At 35.1% G+C, this 19776-nt stretch overlaps 1 long non-coding RNA gene across 1 annotated transcript; it reads left to right on the top strand.

The window, feature by feature from the left end:
* The first annotated feature begins 220 nt into the window (after positions 1–220).
* Positions 221–18207, top strand: LOC143164715 (uncharacterized). Its single transcript, XR_012996116.1, has 3 exons — positions 221–320; positions 13558–13680; positions 18154–18207. It is a non-coding gene; the product is annotated as an uncharacterized LOC143164715 (long non-coding RNA).
* The last annotated feature ends 1569 nt before the right edge of the window (positions 18208–19776 follow it).

Raw genomic sequence — 19776 nt, forward strand, 5'->3', positions numbered from 1 at the left:
AGTGCCACTTTAATTTCTTTGGGACCACAACAGCTATCCATTTCAGCTCTACCCACCTCACAAATACTCATGTATTAGCACAGCTTTCTGTCAAAATCCTCATGTTACCTTCTGTGTTTCAGGAACGGCCCTTGCGTTAGGCCCCCTCTGTCAGGCTGCAAGTCTGCCTCTGTCTGGGATTACGAATCCCAAACATCTGACAGCTCTCTTCGTTTTCACGTGTTTACTCCTGCAACTTCTGAAAATTTTTTCTTCATATGCTCAATCTCTTCATCCCACTGGCCTTTCAAAGGACAGAGTTATTTCAGAAGAATCTTCAGGTAAGCATGCAAGTTGTAAGCTTAAGCAGGTCAGAAAACAAATGCAAGAACCTCATGGTGTGACTTAAGTCTGCTTAGACACTGGAGACTAGGAAAATAGACAATGTAAGCAACTCATGAAAAATTTTTGGTTATGTTGTTCTGAACTGTTGATAGGAGTGCACTGTGTCACCCTGCAAAGTAGAGAGGGTTGAGGGTAGGTCAGTGTGAAGGAGCAGGGCATCTCAAGTGCGTTTTGATTCTTCTGTAGCTTGTGCTCTACACTGCAAACACTAATGTGGGAATTACAGTAGCCCCTAACTTCCTCCTTTCACAATCATTCTGCTAGTTATAAAGAAGTTTTGGAAATGCTTTGACTTGGACTTAGACTTTGAACTGGGTTTTTTCCTGAAAGAGTAGGAATGGTGCTTTGTAGAAGACTAGAAGGTACCACTTTGGGATTTAACTCAAAAGAAGAAACTTTTTGGTTATGTATAATAACTGGGAAGCTGGTAGTGAATGTAAACATAACAATACACAGAAACATGAGAGGACCTTATATTTATTTTTAACACTTTAAATATTTTCCACTAGACTTTGTTCTTGTAGACTTTTAATAGAAGCATAAAAGAAACCAGTTGCTTCATTTTGAGAGATTAGTATAAACTTGAAAGAATGCAATGATATTCAAAATGTTATTGCTAAGTGGGGGATGAAATGTTACTTTATATTAAAAAAAACAAACTTTTCTACAATTTTTTTGCTTTGCTTTTTAGCTTTATTGCTAAGTAAGTGGGGGATTAAATGTTACTTTATATTAAAAAAAAACCAAAAATTTTTCTACAATTTTTTTGCTTTGGAAAAAGCCATATAATTCCTTTAGTAGAAACATAAATGTTAGTTGTTGCTTTTTGACTTACTAAAATATAATAAGCTAATTGTTGTCAATAATTTGATCTTCATTCTCTAACAGTTATATTAATTTGGTGGTTAAATGTTACTTAAGACATCCTATTTATCTTCTGCAGACAGCAGATGTAGATTGTAACAATAGTTATAACACAAGGGACTGCAGATGTTCCAGATTCCTTTCTCTATCCTAAAATATACTGTAGGGATCTTGTCACTTTAAAGTGAGAATATTCTGTGATTTTATATCAATTACTTAAACTTTGACATACTCTGTCGTATGGTTTTTAAGTAATTTGGAAAGTATTTTCCCTTCAGTATACTTAGGATCAAAATTAAAAAAAAAAAACAAACAAACCAGATACTGAACTGCAGATCATGGTTCAGATCGTGCCTTGGTTTGCGATGAGGTAAACATATTTGTCTGATCTTAGATTTTTAACCTATACTCTCCAGATCCAAGTGCCAATGTAATTACTGATTTTTGTTGCTAATCTCATATAAAGTGTGAATGGAGATCTCAGAATTGAACAAACAAACAAACAATCATACACAAAGGCAAAATCATCAATCTGAAACTTTACTAACTACAAAAATTAGCCAGACTAGCAAATTCCAGTTTGTGTACAAATCAGCAATATACACTTAATATGAATTTTTACTGTACAGTAAAGCATAGTTTCTAAGAGTGCTTTCCCAATATCCTGATTTATAACAAAAATAAAATCTGTTATAAAAGTTTGGCATTGCCTGTTTTCAGAAATTCTGAATGTAAATGTCACCAAAATTTAGTGAGCCTTTTTTTTTAGAAAAAGTATTTTTAAAGGAATATAAGAAAATCTTCTAGTTTTCAAACAGAAGTTATCAATATTCCTGTTTCCATACCTGTGAGTATTGCTTTGTGGCAGTTGGTAATTCCTTATAGTAACCGTTTGGTTTGGGTTCCAAAACTGTGAGTATGCTATATGTGGCAGAATAATCCCAACAATGCATGCAAAATGTAATCTGTAACTGAGTATTGTCAGATGTTATTTGACAGAAACAGATTATTTCCTTAAAGATTTTTTTGCATAAAATGATAGTTAATAAAGTATATATTTTATCTGTGAATTCTTTACTATTCATTCTTTAAAAGGAAAATGGACACAAAGTGTATCTTTCAGGCCTTAGTATTTCTGCTTGTATTCTCTCTTCTTTGCTTTTAGTGCATAGCAACACGTAACCCAATAGCATCTGGAAGATGTTTTCTTTTGCACTTCTTTCATCTCTATATGATAGAAACAAGCTTCCTAATCATTATTTTTCTCTTCCACATTGTTGGAAAACATAAGAATATTTTTCTTCTACCCCTTTTAATCACTCTTCTCTTTTTGTGTTGTGTAATACTTTGTACATTTATAGTATGTTTAATCTGAGATCACAAAGATCATTAATTAACAGTCTTGCTGTGAATGTACATCGCGTAAATAGTATGAAAAAGGGCGGGATTTCCAACTCTCATTTTTAAAGAAATGTGAATCTAATAAACATCTACTACTTCATGTGAAGCCTTCCTGGGTAAGTACTAAGTTATAAAAAGGTTTCATAACAGTAATCTTAACTGTTAGTATTGTTTGGAACACATAGCTGATGAGAATTTTCTGATGGAACAGCTTTAAATTGACTGTCAAAAAATCAACTAATCACTATGAAGAATAATAATTTAGAATAAGATCATTTCTGGTTTAAGAATTATCTTTATTTCTTACCATGACTGATACGGTTTATACATATAGTATTTCATATGTTAATGAGATAAAAAGAATGGGGGTTGCACTTTGTGTGTACTCAGCATTTGGATTGCAATGAGCATAGGCTAAATGCCATAACTAATATTCCTCCTTTCTCTAGAAATAAGAACTGAAATGAGATTACAGTCCAATTATCTGGGATTATGCAATATGTTTAATTTTAGCATTATGTGCCTGCATAAAAGAAAAAAAAAGTCATGATGATTCTGGGCAATGTAACAGTACTCTTCCAGTCTACTTGTTATGTGAGGTAGCTTAGATTTGTAATTGACAGGGAAATACCTGTCTTATGATAAAAACTCAAGCTGATTCTGAGTTAAGTCAAAAAAGACTGATATTTCTTAATACAGTGAAAACCGAACCCTTTATGTAGAGTTTTCTGAGAGGTTATTGTCCGTTCTTGCCCATAGGGTTTGTTTTGAACAGGGGGTGTGTTTGGGGGTGTTTTTTGGGGAGAGAGAGACCTTTCTTTTTTTTTTTCCAAAGAAGTAGATCATTGCCTGTAGAAGATCTCCCCAGTTCAGAGGAATTTAAGCACAATGTGGAGTCGTGGTCATAGAAAATCTATAGCTTCAAGAGTAACCTCTAAAATGTTATGATAATTACTTCTTTAATCCTTCTCCTTTTAACAGTTTTCCTTGTTGCATATCTGCAAATATATGGCATTATAATAATAAACAACTCATAGTGCTCCACGGGGATACTGTTACCCCTTTAGAATGGAATAAATAATATAAATTTTAATGATATTTTAACAAATGCTGTGATGCTTACTCATGTACATAATGGGCTACCACACTGGGAAAAGTGAGTATAAAGGAAGATAAAAGATATTCCTGGTAGAATTTTCATGACACAGAATTATTAGAGAATGCACATTTTTTTAGCTTTTCTAATTCAGCTTCCAGTTCTAGCAGATGGCAAATTTTATTCTTTAGAATTCAGTTATCCAAGTAGCTAATTAGAATTTTGAGATATTAGAAGTATAGAGCCTAAATCATAAAATCTTATGGAGTGGCAAGTTTTTGCACAATGTATTTATAATAGTATGGCTTGTCCTTGCAGGATGTAGGCCAAGCCCCCCTGAAATTTAAGTGCAATTTAGAGTGACACATATGGGTAATTATTTCCTGCTAAAGAACACTAAAATGTTTAGTATGTTGTGCATGTTGGAAATTCACCGTCTTGCTGAGTATAGTTGCCTCTAATTTAAGAAGAACAGAAACTTCTACTGGAAGAATTATGGAATGTTGCTCTTTAGGGTTTTCATGAATAATGAAAAATTTTCCATTATATGGAAAGATTAATTTAGCTGAATAAGCTTTAGGGTGCTTAGAGTCATTTTCAAATAAAATCTGAAATCAAGATGTTCATCCATTCATTGCATTCAGCTGTGAGGGGAAAAAATACGTATCAGTATAAATCATAAAATACTCAGTAAATGTAACACCTTCTTGTAAGTCTTCATAGATGGTTAAAATAGAAAATACAGGATTATCCTTTCTTTAAGTACTCTAATTATTAACTCAGTAGCATTTCTGATGCAGAAATCCTCAATATGAGAAAAATATTTTATTCAATATGATATTAAATCCCCAAGCAGTAAGGAAAATATTAGTGCACTAGTCTTTCCCTTCAGTGAGAGGCAAAATAGTAAAATGAGACGTTACTAGTGAAAATGAAAATGATATTTATCTTATTGCATAAATGTGTGAGACACTTTCATTTATCTTTATTGTCTGGTTCTTCTTGAAAACAAAGATCAGATTCCAGAGGCACCTCACTGAGAAAACGATAGCTGGTAACATCAAACAGTGGCTGAGTAGGAAAACGAAGATCATTCACACAGCTTCATTATAGCCATCTTTTCTGTGAGTTGATCTCGACTCACTCTGCCTTGCAGACTTCTGCAACGCTTTCTTCACCTTTCCTTAATGTGCCTTGAAGCAAAATTGCTCACGGGTAGAGGACCACAGCATTCCTCCTCGCAGAGACAAACAACAGCCAAAGCAAGAACCGTGCAGCCGTTTGCCAGTGTACTAATGTCTCCTGGTCAGATTTCGGAGCCTAGCCTTTCAAAGCCTCTCTGAAATAGCTTATGGCAAATCGACTATTTTAAACAAAAGGCTGAAGAAAAGGTTGTCATTTCAGCAAACACTCCAGATCAATTATATTCTTAATTAAAATAAATCAACTTCATAAATGAAGATTTTAAAGCCAGTATGCAACTGGAAATTTATAAAATACCTGCAAGAGGGTTTCAAAGCATCAGAGTTTATAGGAAACAGGACTGATGTGTGCATGTGCAGATGTCTATGTGTGAGCACGTGTTTGTGTGTCCGAAGTAGACAGATTTCATGTGAGTCGTTCCCAAGGCCTCTTCCAAAGGCATATATGGCTAGCAGACTCTTCAGTTTTTCCCTTTCCTAAAAAAGGAGAATCAGAATGCTGGATTTGCCAGGTTTCTGAGATAAAGTATTTGTGTTAGATCCAAAATCAAGATTTAGACAGATTGCAGTCTAATCTTTACTAAATAAAATTAAATTCTCTGTAGATGCAAATTAAGTGTATTTGGTTGGAACATAGTCTGTTGCCAGCTAAAATGTTTGTTTTTATTTAACATAAATCTGCATGTGCATAGTCTTCATCTTGGCAAATTATGACTGTAAAAGTAGGAAATATAGAAGTGGTAAATATTGACTTTTAAGCCACACCAAAAATCTCTCTTATACAAAAGCATTATTAAGGTTTAAGAAAAGACATAAGATAAATGAGAATTGTTCTTGATAAGAACAGCCAAAACCTTTGTGAAAGTAAAGAACTGGAAAAGGTTTTGAGAAAATAGAGGGAAAACAATTTTTCCCTTTTTAATTCCAATACATTTTTTTAATCAGCTTCTAACAGAAGCTAAAAATGCAATATGAAAGCCATCTGTGTGGGCAAGAACACCGGTTGCCAGATGAAAATTTTACACCTGCTTAGACTATTCTGTGACTGGAAAACCCATGAGTAAATAACTATTTTTAATGGACTCTGTATTTATTTTGACAGAATACTTATAAGGAATTTTTGTTTTGGTCATAACGCTATTTTTCAAGTGTCCATGCATATACTGAGAATAGTTTTCTAGAACTCTTCAAAGCTAGTATTTTTCTATTTCAGATTAATTAATCAGTTATAATTTTGTCCCATGCCATTGGTATGTTTATTGAAGGGATACAAACACTTGACTTTCAAATACAATGACTGAAAATATGATTTAGAAAGCATGCTCTCTATTCATTAATTCTAACAAACTTAATCTGTCAGATGTTCATAGAAAGCAAATACAAATGGCTATGGATGATTAATTTCAGATTGCAAATTAGTAGGAATATTTTTTTTTTTCAGTTTTTTTGTGATTAGTTCTGGATAATCAATACCTACTGGTAATTATTTTAGATAATGAAACTGTCAATTTTTGCTTCCCTAATTTATTCTGGCAGCTATTTCTGCCAGAGTTTTGTTTTTTTTTTAATTAAAATTTAAACAAAGTTTTTAATCAGAAATCTTGGCTTTCTGCTTACTCTGAACTAGTGTCCGTACAAAATAATGGAACAAGATTTTAATTACAGTTTGACTTATATGTGAGTTTGGCCAATGATTAGGCCCATAATTTCCAGTGCAATTTTGAACAGATTTTAGAAGTGAAGTTGCTGAACAGATATTGCTGTGATATTTACCCAGGCAACTCTCAGCATTCTGAAAAATCCTTGTAGTTTTTTTCTGTTTATGTTCCTATGAAAGAAACTAAATCCTGCTGTGGCTTTACATTTCCTTTTTTCTAACAGATAGCTGTCTGGCTTTTCCATGAATTAACATGCAGACCAAGGCAAATTACTTACCTTGCATATGGTTCCTTTTCCCACTTACAGGTTTCTCCCTCCCCTATTTTTCCCTCATCTTGTTCTCTCCCAAATAGTCACTAAGTCATTACTTTCACGAATGTTAGATGGCTTTCACAGGGAAGGAATTCTGACATTCCCTGATGTTTTTCTGGGATCAGACTTTCCACCATGAATTTGAGCATTTTCCTCTCTTTGTTTCCTTTCGAAGAAAAAAGACCGAGAAGGGTCTCCTTGATAGCAAGGAGATACACATACATATACACACACATATACACATAAGAGAGCAAATGATTTTTCGGGAATCTGACTTGTGTGAAATAAAAGGGCAAACACTTGAAACCATACTTACTTGCTGCAAAGATACTGATATTTTTATTTCTGTTTTATAAAATCTGAATTTTAATCCGATTTTTAAGCAAGTGCCTGTTTAATAGACAGGATTATAAGGCTTCAGGTTTCAGGGGGAAAAAATAGGCAGTAGAAAGGGAGTTTGGAGTTAAGAAATTTCCTGACTTTAACTTTTAGGAAAGCATATAATAATCACCACTAATGTCACCACTAAAGATCAGAAGTCACCACTGAATTGTGTGATTGTTTTTGTATACACTGCCTATGCCTTTGAAGACAGTATCTATAATTAGACAGTACAAGGAAAGTGCGTGGTTTTTAAAAAAATGAAGTTGTTTAAGAGCTGACGCTGAAGTAAGTTCAAATATAAAAAGTAGATTTAAAATAACACTTGCCTGTAATGAGTAGAAATCATGACAGGAGAATAAAGCATAAGAAAATATCCTTGGGGCATAAGTGAGATGATTAAAAATATCATTAAAGCTAAAGCATCTGTTTGAATCCTTTGTGAGACACCCAATTCACCCACATGCACATATAAATGAGGGCTCAGTTTACTAATGCTGCAGTTTGAACACTAAATATAACATGCTTTGCATTTAAAGAACATACAGATTAAATATGAGATGCCTGTAATACAAGGGAGCGTGCAGTAATGATACGCTGTGGATTTAAAGATCGTATGTAAACAGGCAGATGTCCAAAGCAAGCAAATGTTCATTACAGAAAATTTCACATCAGGCATCTATTTTATACCACTAAAGTAAAATAAAGAGTATTCTTCAAAGGTTTGTAAGGAAAATAAAATTTATTAGCAAAGAAAGATCAGCAGAAAGGTGGCAGATGCCATCCTGGTAATCTGTCAGAACAAAATACAACAGGCATGGGACACCCACATTCAGCGGGCCAGATCCTTAAGGTAAGGTTGAGACCGAGCCCTGTGGTGCAGGAGAACGTCTTCGTTCTACTGGAAGAAACTGGGGACTGCATGCACATACCCGCAAAGGAAAAAAAACAAGATGGAAATACAACTTCCATCTTATGCATGTAGATATTTAACACGCATACCTTTGCTTTCTTGGTCCAAATGGAGTCCAGTTTAATCCTTTTTGCAGAACATGCAAGTGTATGAAGCTCTGCTCGAATCTGTAGTATTATTTTAAGTCATTAGTATCCCAGATAGCACTGCCTGTGGCCATTAATGTTCTCCACTCACATGGGATGTCTGTACAGACCCCAGTCCACTATAAAGCCAGCTCTTCTCTGATTATCATCTACTTTATTATTGATTTTTAATTATTTCATTAATTTAGAACGGAACTTAAAAGATCATTTCAGAATGGGATTTTTTGTGCCTTTTCCTATAGACGTTTACCCTGAAGCTAGTTAAATAGACAAGATATAAAAATGAAGGAAGAGTAAAAACACATAGAAAAGTTTAAATTCTTTTCAAACTCACCATAGAAATCATTGAGAGAACAGAGGAGATCATGTATGGTCACCTGGGAGTACCTAATTTGAGAAAAAAAAATCAATTTCAACTTTTTTCTTTAAATGTAGGTTCAGAAATGCAGGGTTTTTTCAACCAGCTTTAAATTTCATTTAAAAGTCAGTGTACATGTCTGTCCTTAATTGCAGCTGGTCAAGTAAATCAAGAGAACGAATATTTAATATATTCTGATAAAACTGAAAAAAGGCACAGATTTTGTCTCCATTTTGGGAGAAAAAAAGTCCAAATTGGATGTAAAATCACTAGTGCCTGGATGTACTTATAGAGTGATTGCATGGCAGTACCACAAGGCACACTTAGGCCTCTTCAGATTTTCTAGATAATTAATACTTGGGTTTAGTTTACTTAGAATTTTCACATAATGTCTTTTACCACAAATTAATTAATTCCTTCTTGTGTGAATGCACAGGAATGATAACTGTAGAGTCTTTATCCACCTTCTTGCCTGCCCCGCCATTAGGGGACTGCTGAAGATTATCTGATCCAGCCTCCTACCTGAAGAAGGATCAGGTCTTGACGAGCTGAACACTGAAAATCTCCAGGGGTCAGGTTCCACCACTCCTAGTGCTTTACCAATCTCCTTGTGGTTCAGTAAAACCAGAGATGAAAGTTAATGGCAGAGAACAGAAGAAAAGGTAAGCCTTCATGATTCTCAAGCTGCTCCGAGGCAGAAGTCTGTTTCGGGCAGTCTCTGCTGAGTTGGGCCTCTTCATATTTTACTGTACAGGAAGAGAGTTTGACTTCCACTCCTTCCCCTCTCCTTTAAAGTGGCATTCCTTCTCTCCCAAGATAGGGCTGGAAGTACAACACCTCAGTGTGACGTTATTATCTGGGAATGAACACGGTAAGGATAGCACACTTTGAAAGAAAATCATTGCCTCAGAAATGCAGGAAAATAATATCCAGCGAAAGCAGTTCAGAAATTCCTGTTCTTAGCATTTCTACAGATTCTCACTGAAGTGAATGCAGATACTCAGACTGGTTTTGGTAAGAGTTGGAAAAGGTTCTGAAAGAGAAGTGTCTTCCCTGAAATAGCGTAATGTGCGAGGCAATAATATGACCTGTACAGAAAGCTTGTAGATGGTTCTTATTCAAATAGATCTAGACTGATTTTTTTTTTTACCCCTTCCTCTATGTTTAAAACAGTTCATTGGTTTGAAATAAGAGCACATATTTTTAGGGCAGGTGTTCTTAATTCCGTGCCTTTAAAAAGAATTTATAAAAAAAATTAAAAAAATTAACCAAAGTTTTCTAGTCTTTAAAGATAAAAAGACTTCATCTATGTCTTATCTTTAAAAATATACATTAATCCTTAAGAGTTCCTGCACATGAATGACAACTCTTAAAGCTAATGAAAGGGTAGCTAGAAAATTCCTCTCGGTCATGGTTAAAGCTCTTTGCACAGCAAAACCAAAGGAGTTTAAGAATGCAGTTACCTTGATTTTTTCATCTGCTGAAGTACCTCTGCTGCTGTATAATTCTAATAAGATTTGATCACAGTTCTGTAAACTACATTCAAAAGGTCAGCAGAGTAATGATTCCTTTCCCCTAATGGTTTAACACTTTTATAACATATTTTTTTGAAACATGACAAGAAAATAGAGGTATTCTTGCATGTAAATTCCCAGCTTTAAGGGTGGAGTATCACGCTAACACAAGCAAAGGGTTACATTTCCTTTTTGTGATAATAAATACTTAGTTTGTAGTATTTCAGGCTATCAAAGCAATCAATCCTTCATACCCTATTCTGAAGTAAAGCACATTAATAGTTAATTTCATTGAAGTCTTGCATACAGTCAAAAGACGGTTCTGTCTGTGCTGTAAATCACCAGCAGCTGCTGGTGTTTCAGAACTCTGTCCATGTTCCACTTACGCTCTGTAACTGGTGCTACCCTGCTATCGGGGCTGCATTTCTTTAGCGATCAGTAATTGATCATCTGTGATTTGTGTTTATTCAGTTGGGGCTTCTGCTATTAATCTGTGCTTGTACCTTCAAGCCTCTGCTCTCCTCATTTTGTGTTGGACCTTTTGGAAACCTCTGCTACAGCTTCTGATTTTCTTCAACATCCTTCGAGACCTGACTTCCCAATAACATGAAGTCTTACTAAAACAGCCTAGTCTTACATACATCCTTATCCTAGGGTCACTGAATCTCTACAAAGTAATAGTCCATTAAATTATACATTTATACATATAGCCATAAAATGCGTGGTAGCTGCTTGTTTTTAATATCTATTAGTTACAGCAGAATCATCGGTATGTTATCAAAATTCCCTTACATCGGCGTGACAAAATATTGTTTGCTAGTACAAGCAGACCGCACAGCAGTTCAAGTTTCTTGCCTCAGTAATTCTTCATTACTGTCATGTTAGGTCTTTTTTGCGTGCTGTATCCAATACCAGGATACGTGTTGATTATATTCTTTGCTAGTTCAAAGGTGTGATTGCATGAGTTAGGGAATTTCCCATGTGCTTTTTACATTCTAGGCTTCGGTTCAGGTTCCTGCCAATCTTCTAACAAGAGAGAGCAAACAACAGTCCCAGAAGCATCATGATGGAAAAATCAAAAAGGGTACAAGTTGTTTTCTGTTTAGTTTTTTACAGTCTTGTGAAGTGTTACGGACCTTTGCACACACATAATACACATGACTTTGGGCTAGTTCCTAACTGCCCAAAAGAGCTGACAAAAATGCAATCCGCAGCATTGCCTATTCTGTGGACAGAGAATTAAAATTTCCTAAACTGTCATTTTTTCAGCCATTAAAACTGACCTGAGAGAAATTAGATGAACAAAAGTAATCTTAGTGTTTATATAGGATATATTAACAGATCTTCAATGGTAGTGTCACTTCCAGGCATTCATGTAATAACTGCATGGTAATAAAAATAAACAATGCTAATAAACTTTGCTATAAGGAGTGCAGCCACTCTCTGATAGTTTTAGGCCAGAATCCTGAAGGCTATAATAATTATACTTAAGTGTTCCCAGAGTATTTATATGTGTTTCTTTTAAAAGGAACAGATTTTTGCCCTTAAGGCCCACTCAAGTTGCAATGATTTTAATTAGTGACACACATAGCTTATTTCAACTTATTCTACATGCACTTTTAGGAACGTTTAAATCAGCTAACAGGTCTCCATAATCAAGGAGCTGAAGGTGTACATGTAGTGATACGGATTTAATAGAACAATTCTCTTAACTCAGGGAGGGGACTCTGATTCTGGGGCAGATGTGATTAAAGTATGGTCTGTATCTTTAAAGAAACCACAGGTTGAGCCAGCTTAGGGTAAAGGGCATCGATCAGATCTAATTGACTTGGGCAGGCATGACAGGTTTGGGCTTTTTAGTCAAGATTCCTGACTGAACCAAGTTTCTCTAAGGGACTCAGATCTGTAGAGCAATTGTCTCATGTCCTTCTGCTGGCTTCCCTTCAGTTTTTCAAGTCCTTTGTGAGATATAGGGCCACGGATTTTTCAAAAGAGCTGTAATTCCCACGTTGCTGTATTTGCAGGTGTGTGTGACACTAAGCTATTTGTTTTGGTCCCTTCTTGCCCTATTTTATCTTATTCAGCATTCAGCTTTACAAAGTGTACATGAGAGTGATAAATTAGACCCTGGGCGAGAAAGGACAGTTGTGTTCCCGAAAACATGACAGGATGGGTACGGTATGTCTGGGTGTTCTTACACCATTTTGTGGTTTGAGCTGGTTCTCTTCCCCTCTGTTCCTTACTCTTCTGACCTTTTCCGCTCACCACTGGAGCTTCGCTAACACTTTCTGTGTTAAAGGTATCTGATAAACTCTCATACAAAATTTATGACTGTAAACAGATTCTTCAACATCAGACAGAAGACCTTCCCACCTTCCTCTTTCTTTCTCTAGGCTATGGCTTTCGCGTCCTAAAACAGCCTACCTAGGGAGCACTCGTTCCAGGTGCATCATGAAAAGTATTTCTTGGCTTCAGACTTTTGCACGCTTTCATACACTTAAAGCTGTTATTTTTTTTTGCACTTACTGACTGACTTCTTTACAGTCGTGCCTCCTAAACAAAGTAAATAAAAATATATAAAATTAATCTAGTTCAGGCCAGCCCTTCATAATCCTCTGGATGAAGAAGAACGGTTCCTGGACTTCAGTTGCAAGGTTTAGGCATTATATGTTACACATCAGAAAAGCAAGCCTCTTTTCCTTTACAAAGCTGAAAATATCACTGGAGCGATGAGCAGGAACTATGCAGAAGTAGCGTTTATCTGGCAGTTTAAAGTTCGATTATTCTAGTGGGATTTCAGGACACCACTTGATGTCACAATGCAACGTAATCATCATTTACACAGGCAGAAAAATTTTCTTTGTGCTGTCTCCTGTTTGGTAATATTAACGGCCTATAAATCCCATTATAACATACAAACATGAATGAGTGAAGCAGAAATAGGGGTAGCTGCAATCTCAGTAGATTTATTACTTTTGAATACTGATCAAAAATTGAACCTATCGTGGACTTTAGTCTTTGATTTTATAATGGAATGTTTAGTTTGTTACATTGCAAAGAAACATCATATTTTCTTTAAATTTATATAGACTTGCTTCATATAATTATAGTGTATTAAACGGTAAGAGAATCTAGAGACATTGTTCTGAAGGTCTGTATGTCTCTCTAAGATTGTTTTCTGGGAAATCATAACAGAGAAATGGTTTTGGTTATCAAAGTTACATTATCATCAACAAGACAGTTGAAATAATTCCCAGGTCAGCATTTTGATTATGTTCTCTAAATTCACAATTTACATTTCTGTTGGATTTTTTCTCTTTATTACAGGTTGGGTATTTTTTCATATAGACGATTATACGAGTAGTACCTCTCGTAATTATACACAGGCGTATGAGACTTTCTGAGAGAAGAACAAAGGATCGCCTTTAATCTGGATAGGTTACAAATCAGGTTTGTGTTTGTAAGCCATATTTTAAGTTGGATTAGTTTTCAGAGAGAGAGAAAAAAAAAAAAGAGGTGCTTTGAAGTGTTTGGTTATGGTCCTTGTTCTTAAACAGATACGTGTCTTACTGTCACAAAGTTGATTAAAGTAAAGCTCAGCGAATGTCATTCCTGTCTCTGTGGTCCATGTAAAACAGACCGCTTTAAAATGTATGCACTCAATTGTCAGTGGTATTAGCATCCTCCAAATCTCAGCTTCACAGGATTGAAGCTTGACAACAGAGATTTTCTGAGTATTTCTACTTTGATAGTAGGCAGCAACCTGTGATATGCCAAGCCTGATAATACACAGAAACGCCAAGCTGTGAAGTGGTACAAATGTGCCCCGTGTGCGTATGAACCTTACAGCTGGGTAGAGTAGGTGCCTCTGAGAACTTCATACTGGGGTCAGAGTTCAAAAGCGGCTTGAATTAATCACATTCTAGGGATTTTGATCTTATACATGTATTTTGGTTTTGGTTCAGAATTAAAACAGGAATCACGGATTTTGAATTAGATCCATTAAGCTACATATAGTCTAAACTGAGATTGAAGTCTCTGCACTGATACCTGAGGAGTTTTGATTTTTTTTTTTTAGTGGCATAAATGTTCTAGTTTTGACCTACATACTACACTCACACCAATTCTCTCTCATTTTCTCTATAATTCTTATGAAATAATCTCAGGAGGATATAGAAGCAGGACATTTAAAAGATTTTATGTACAATTATTACTTTTCTAATTAAAATAATTTACATGTGTATAGTTATTAAAGGAAAAATCCAAAAATACCCTTTTAATCACTAGAGTGTGACTCCATAGATCTTTTCTGCATTATAATAATTGAATGAGATCTATAAAGCTCAGAAATTAATCACTTTCCTTGTAGAAAAAGAGGCATTTTATTTTTGGTAAAAAGGCAAATAATCTAAGAGAAAAAAAAAATTTCTTAGTATATTTCAGTATGAATTGATTAAAAGAAAATAAGTATAAGAAATCAGCATTATTGGCAGCTATATCCTCTTTATTGTGCTGTAGAAGTACAGATGGAAGATACAGCCATGCACCAGAACGGCACTGCACCAGCCCCACTGATCTGTCATGTACTTGTTGCATGTTGCTACTACGCTTAGCTGCTTTATTTCATTCAAAAAATTGCAGAAAACATTTGATTGAAGTTGACAAAATAACCAAGGGTACCTGTTTATTCCATCATATTCATATGTCATGTAATTTGTCAATGGCAATTTTGTTCTTCAAAATTCATTTCTTTTTGACCAGACTTACATTTAATATATTTTGAAATAGTTTACAAACATCAAACTGATTTTTTTTTTTTTTAAAAGCCAGCATACCTTTAAAAACTACATTGCAGTCATAGATTCTTAGTCAGTAAAGAACACGTGTAAAAGAAAAATAATATTTTCTGTACTCACTGCGGTTCCAATATACTTTGAATTTTGATGAAAATTGGTGTTATCAAGGAACACTGCTGGAATGTTTAATATTTCATGAATGAATTGTTAGAAATTCAGAATTCAGCCCAATCAGGTTTATACTGTCTTTTAAACAGTATCTAAGTCTGCCCAAGTCGACGTTACCCATATCTAATGTTCTACCTGCATGATTATCCGTCTGCCTAGTCCCTAATATCCCTAAAGAGACCAGAGCCAATCTCATCATGCCCAACCATTTAGGGTCCAAATTTCAACACAACTTCAGCACTACGCTTTCATGTGATTGGAGGTTAAAAACTGTAATTTTGCTTTCATCTTAGCAAATACATACCCAAAAGAAGCAAACACCTCGGGGTTATCCCTGACCCAGCGTGGGTCACCCAGACATTTCGTGATCTTGACCCACATGGACATGGCTGCAGCCTCTGGCTACTAAATCCCCGCAATTTATGCCCAACAGCGCTCATGCATCAACTAAGTGAGCACTGGTAGGTAAATTAATTGGTTGCTCACAGGGGAATGCAGAAAATCCTGCAATTTTTGCCCAATATACAGAGCTAAAATAGCAGTGTGCTTTACAAGTACTTATTACTTAAATGGGCCTGTGGATTAGATATTTAGAGGAGGAAAAGTAAAATATGCAGCACGACAAAGACGGAAGGAGCGGTTTGTCCTGATAGGTGTTGCCTTTGAAGTATTTATGAATTAATGGCATCGTAGCTAATCCCTGAAATGGCTTTGACAACTGGTTTGTGAGACTAGGACATACTACATTTACAAGGAAAATAGTTCCGTGGACATTTAAAACATTTCTTGCAATACCTATTTCTTTAGTAATACTAATATTATTACAATCTTGGCAACTCTTATTAAAGATAATTCTTGATTTGAAAGATTTACTCTAGGTGAGTTCTCTTCCTGGTAATTGTTCCATATATCCTGTATGAGTTTAAATGTCATGCTTCTCGACTCAGAGAACGGCTATTGGCATACTCACTTTAAAACCTTCAGAACCTTTGGATTTTAAGAAAAGTCTTTCTAAATGATGTATTTTATATCTTAAGACACACTGTCAGAAGCAGCGAAATCTTTTCTGTTAAAAACTAAGGTTAACACAGAGACCTGCAAGCATAATGCAGGTTAAAAAATGCACTAAAGCTAATTAGGTACTGAATGTGATACTGACATAAGTACTGTGCAAACATGATTAATCGCAAATCTGTTGGTATGGGAACTTCAGATGTATGACTTAGGATTCCCCAGAATAAATTAATTTTAAAATATATGAATACATATGATATTAATCAAAATTGACTATACTCTTCCACAGTTTCCCAGTTTTAGAACTTTTTAATAATTTAAACTTCGCCTCTTTCCTGAAGTTGCATGTGTTAATTGAAAATAGTATAAAAACCTCAAGCGTATCTGAATTATGCTTTCCCACCATAATTTTATTCACAGTAAAATTTCTTTTCAAAATATTGTATAGTTGTGTGTTATAGTAGCACGTCTCAAAGATTTGAAGAGCTTTGTTCAAGGGAATGGTAGACATGCAATAACAGTAAATTTCTGCTTTAACATGTTAAAACTTTTTATAAAGTGCAAATAACTTTAAATAATTTTTATTTGCATATGTAGAATTGTACTGAAGTATAAATTATCTGTTCATGAGTTTAATGAAGGCCAGAAGAACTGTTTGCATTTTGGTATAAATATTTCTTGGAATAAATTAAAAAATATTTCAGGGAAGCTAAAAAGTCACTTGAATATTTCACAGGCACACGTGAAATCACTTAAAGACAGTGCTTTAGTCTTAAAATTGATCTACATTAAAAGAAAAGGTATGATATGGTTAAATAAGACCCAGATTAAGTGAAAAGTTTTGTTCTATGTTGAACAAAATGCTTTGATGTTGCTACCTCAACCCAAAATATCTTTTTCTTGGTCCAGTTAGCATGTTTACTTAAATGGATATTATTTAACTGTTATCTGCATATGTAATTTAGAATTTACAGCTTACAGGCTCTCTAAAAAAAATACATGAAGGAATTTCATGTTCATATTTCACATATTGCTTGTATTCAGCAGAATGTGTCATCATTTATGTAAATATAACTGTATCCATTCCTATAAGTAATTGTAACATACACCATCTTTTCCTCTGTTATCCAGTAAAGCCAAAGCTACAGAAATTGAATTTTAGCCCACTGTTATTATGGAATATAATAAGAGAATTCACCTACATGAATTTTCATTTGCTTAACTGAATTGTGGTTCTTGTAGAATTAAGGCTGAAGCCAGTATTGCTGTTGCATGTAGATATCATTGCATTCATGGTTGTGTTACACTTTGTATAAGGCTTTCTGGTTTGTGGTTATTCATTGGTTCTGGAATATTATTCAAAAATGAAATGTAAGTATTTGTAGTTCCTGAAAGGCAATATAATTCTTTCCTACTAGCCTGGCTTTTGCTTCACCATTGCCCGCTGTAAAAGATGAATAGTCTTCTGTTCATCTTTTAGTATCTTTTTACCAGCTGTCTGGACACTTACCAACTCTAATTTGCTTTTTATTGCCAGCGCATGCTCAATGAAAATAGGAGTATTTGTAGCAGAGTATTGCAAATCGAAAGTGTTTCTGTAAACCTGGCATTGGGTTTCAACAAATCCAGTTAGTTATATTTACACAACTTTTAACTGTGCTGAATTTAGCTTGCTTAGTACAAAATAAAAATCATGTCCCAGTAGTGAGTGAGAAACAGAGACAGCATATCACTATTTTTGTTTCATGCTGACACTTACAATACTATTTACCAAAGCTGGCACTTTAATTTGAACATGTAAAGAAAATAAATCAGGAAAGAAAGCTGTAACTACCATGGCAGCCGCTAGAAAAATTTTGAAGGATCACCACGTATTCATTTTCAAACCGGCATTTTTATTAGTATTTCCAGACAGCAATGTCAATTAAAATTCTTTTCTTTACAGACCTGATGCCATACCCATTTTTAAGACTTGACTAAGAAGAAATTGGATCTACGGATAAGGTCAGATCTGTGGTTAGCAGCTTTTTAATGTATGATCCCCTTTATGTGTGTACATCCAGAAATATCTAGCCTGGATAAGTGCAAAAAAGAGATGTGTTTTCCTCAGGGTGCTATCCGTTCAAGTAATCATGACTGCAATTTAGTGAACAAAGAAATACACTCTCCATGATGCCTAATTAGTGTAGTGTCACACAGCTGCATGCTTAAATAGAAAGTAAATATTTAGCATAAGCAAATAAAAAATTTAATAATTTTTCAGTTAACCAGATAACTCTGCAGGGAAGGATATCATCACAAGATCATTCTCCTTTCTTATCCAAATTTTAACATTCCACTTGATGCAACACATTTTAAATTTTACTTTTTTTAATGCAACAAAGGTCTCTTAATTTACAGAGAACTTCTGCAGGTTATTGTACTTTGAGAGCAAAGTTCTTTTTATTTTCTTTTCCAGCAGGAGATTTTATGTAAGATGATGTAAGCAGGGCATGTCAATTTGCCTGCCTTAAAAAGATCATATTAGTTGATTTACAGAGGTTTTATTAGTTTAATTAATTTCATAACTACGTTATTATTAAGAAAATTAAGAAAATCTGTGAGGGCTACTCCATGATCCCAACAGTGGAGTATTGTTAGTGCTGTGGCTTATGTTGACGTCTAAAATAGTTGAAGAAGATGCATTGCCGTGAGCTCTAGGATGGAGGCAGAGCTAGTGGTATTGTCTGGCAATGAAGTTAATGTGATTACTGTTCACTGACAGCTCAGGTGGAAAGGAACACATCACTTCCAACACCTGCTGAAAGCTGGAGGCCTGGGAATTAGCCAGGTTTCTCAGCAGGTTCCTCTTCTGAATTTTGGTACTGCCATCAGAGAGAATGAGGAGGGGGAAAATCCTCTGTCACAGAGATAACTCTATCGGAGAGATCTTTTTCTGCGTTTGGTCAAACAAAGCACTGATTCGTAAGTGAGAAGGAGTGCCTGAGCAATGGAGGGATTTTACAGAGTAATTACTTTCAATGGTTATTGTAAAGATAGGATTTTAAGAAGCAGACTGATGTTTGTTGTCAAGGGCAGTAAGGAAAAAGGAAGAAAAAAACCCATATATTAGGAGAAGAATAAGTCTCTGCAGTGACTGTCCTGAAAGGCAGATTTGCGAATGCACACAACAGCAATAGTAAAGAAAGGAAAGGTATTGACAAGAAAGGAAATGAAAATGAATTAAAAGTGTCAATATTTCCCTTGAGTAATTAAATAAGAGCATTCTTGTCCCTCATCCATTTTGGAAGGAGGGACATTGTGGTTCACTGCAGTGCCATAAATTATAGAAAGGCAAGCTGGTCTCCAGTTTCAGGGATTCCGTGACAAACCGGGCTTGGGGCATGTGCTAACCCGTTCCACTCAGCTACACAGCCTGCCTCCTGCAAGCTGTCAGCCAGATCCTGAATAAGATCCAGGCAAAAAACAGCAATTTTGTTTATGTTTATATTTTAATCTAGATCATGTTTAGGTGCCAGTGAACATCTAATGGTGAAAAAAGTAGTGTTGGGGCCGGAATGAATGACAT

Source organism: Aptenodytes patagonicus, chromosome 9 (genome assembly GCF_965638725.1).
Source record: "Aptenodytes patagonicus chromosome 9, bAptPat1.pri.cur, whole genome shotgun sequence".
Lineage (NCBI taxonomy): Eukaryota > Metazoa > Chordata > Aves > Sphenisciformes > Spheniscidae > Aptenodytes > Aptenodytes patagonicus.